Source organism: Dioscorea cayenensis, chromosome 20, assembly GCF_009730915.1.
Source record: "Dioscorea cayenensis subsp. rotundata cultivar TDr96_F1 chromosome 20, TDr96_F1_v2_PseudoChromosome.rev07_lg8_w22 25.fasta, whole genome shotgun sequence".
NCBI classification, from domain to species: Eukaryota; Viridiplantae; Streptophyta; class Magnoliopsida; order Dioscoreales; family Dioscoreaceae; genus Dioscorea; species Dioscorea cayenensis.
In genome coordinates this window covers 30,082,333-30,085,192 of record NC_052490.1, presented here as the reverse complement: position 1 = coordinate 30,085,192, position 2,860 = coordinate 30,082,333, and positions in this window count along the sequence as shown.

Below are 2,860 nucleotides of genomic sequence, written 5' to 3'. Positions count from 1 at the left end.
ATTCTTGTTTACCCTCGATAATTTCAAAACTTCCCCAAAAGCACTTGTGAGTTTTGCATCGCCAGTAATCCTTACTTCAGCTGTTGTTTCACTCCTTTTTACCACTGCGTTAGAAATTCCATGTCATTGCCCTTAAACCTGCATCAATTTTCGATTCTTTTGCATGCTCTCGTTTTACTTAAGCGGGAAATTCGTTTTTAAGCGAGGCTTCGTTTCTTAAGCAGAGGTTCGTTTCTTAAGCAGAGGTTCATTTCTTAAAGCGAAACCTCCTTTTTTAAACAAAAACTCATTTCTTAAGCGAGAAAACTCGTTTCTTAGCGAAACCTTATTTTTAAACGTAAAACTCGTTTTTAAACAAAAACATTAATATTTAAGCAGGAAAAACAAATATTTACGTGATAAAGTGTAATCGCGGATATAAAAACCGATTAATCTTGACCGACTCAGTGCGTATTTAAATAGAAACAGCGATATTTAAGCAGCTTTTTAAGCGTCGCCTGATATATTAAGCGAAGCGATCGATAGTTAAACAAAAGGCAAACAAGTATATAAGCGGAGAACTCATTTCTTAAGCAGGAAGCTCATTTACTTAAGCAGGAGGCTTATTTTTAAGCGAGGACCTCGTTGGTAGGGACGTTGAGTATCTCGTAGCGTCGGTGATCTCGTGCGCGAACACTTGAGTCTTGGAGCTCCGGATCTGGCGGCGATCTCGAAAGGTGGCGTGCTGGGTGTGGGGTCTTAAAGGAGAAAATCTTTATTGGCGTTGGCGATCCAGGTTGGCGGCGTTCCTCGGCTGATCGGGTGGTGAGGTCTTGGTGGCGGCGTTGGATAAGGCAAGGTGAACTTGAGCGGAACCATTCTCATTGCGGAGCCACTAGACATGGATAGTGATAGGGTTAGGGTTAGGGATCGTTCAGGGGTTTGGATCCGTGGTGCCTAAGTCGGTGGCCGGGAGCGGAGGGAGGAAGCGGCGTGGATGAGGGTTCGATCTCGCCGGGTCTTAAAGTCTTACGTCTTCAGTACGTGCTTCCCACGCCGTCGACCTCGTCTACTTTCGTCTTCTTACGTAAATCGACCTCGGGAAAGACCGCGTGCTCCTGCGTCGTCGTCGGCGAAGGCGTCGAAAGGTTGCGCTCATGCGTATTTAAAATAGAAACAACGATATTTAAGCACTTTTTAAGCGTAAGCCTTGATATATTAAGCGAAACGTCGATGGTTAAAGCAAAGAGCAAACAAGTATATAAGCAGGAGAACTCATTTCTTAAGCAGAGAACTCATTTTCTTAAGCGGAGGCTTATTTTTAAGCGAGACCTCGTTGAGTGGGGACGTTGAGTATCTCGTCGTGCGATCTCGTGCGAGCACTTGAGTCTCTGAGCTCCGGATCAGCGGCGATCTCGAAAGGTGGCTTTGCTCGGGTGTGGGGTCTTCAAAGGAGAAATCTTTATCGGCGTTGGCGATCCGGGTTGAGCGACGTTCCTCGCGGTCGGAGTGGTAAGGTCTTGATGGCGACGTCGGATAAGGCGATTTGAACTTAACGGAACCATTCTCATTGCGGAGACCGCATGACATGGATAGCAATAGGGTTAGGAGTTAGGGATCGTTCAGGGGTTTTGGATCCATGGTGCCTAAGTCGGTGGCGAGGAGCGGAGGGAGGAGCGGGCCGGAGTGAGGGTTCGATCTCGCCGTCTTCGTCTTCGTCTTCATCGTGTCCCACAGCCAGTCGACCTCATCTCTTTCGTCTTCTTCGTCGTCGACCTCGGGAAGACCGCATCTCCTCGATCGTCGGCGAAGGCATCGAAAGGTTGCGCCCTTTTCTCAGAACTTGAAATCCCGATTTTTACATGCAGCGTGAGTGTGATTGTGTAGCGCGTACTTTGTCTCATGCTGGCCCAGTACAGCTATGATAAAGAGATTTTTGGGGTGATAAATACCAGCTAAAAACTCGTTTTTAAACAGAGGCACTCGTTTTTAAACAAAACCTATTTCTTAAGCAGAAAACTCATTTCTTAAGCAGATATCCTCGTTTTTAAGCGAGCACTCGTTTCTTAAGCGGAAAACTCATTTCTTAAAGCAGAAAACTCATTTTAAACAAAAACTACGTTTTTAAATAGAAAACTCATTTTAAGCAGGAAACTCATTTTTTAAAGCAGTACTCATCTACTCGTATTTTTAAATAGAAGCTTCGTTTTTAAATAGAAACTACATTGACCTGAGGCGTTATAGTCAAACCACGTCACACTTGCCACAACTTCCCATGAGGACAATTTCAGTCAAAAATTCCAAATTAACTCTATCGATCACTATTAGATGTTTGGGGGTTTAAAAAAATCATCGTATTCAAAGGAAGGGGTTTTGAGGAGTCTAAAACTAAGGGGTGTTTTTAGCGATATTATGACTTATAAGGTGTTTTTGGCAATTTCCACTTTTTCTTATCTGGCATAAGACTCGCCTCCTAAAAAAATGATAACAATATTAAATTTATTTGATTGAGATGAAATTAGAAAAAAATCAAACAAAAAAGAGGATAATGATTCGGATGTAAAAAATTATTTCCGGACATTCAAATTTTGAAAGATAACAAAAAATGATAGTTATATAAAAAAATAAAGGATAAGTGGTAAAAAAATAATTTCCCAATATCTTTTAAAATTTGGATAAGAAAATATGTTAGAATTCAAAAAACGGATAGTTTGTATTTTTTTTAATTGAAAAAAAAAATCTAAAAATAAGGAGAGATCAAAATTTGTTTTATAATAAATCCTAGAGTAAAAAAATCGGATTTATTATAATAAAAATAGTAAATAAATAAATAAATCCGAAAAAAGTGAGGATAAAAAAAATAAATAATAAAAAAATAATG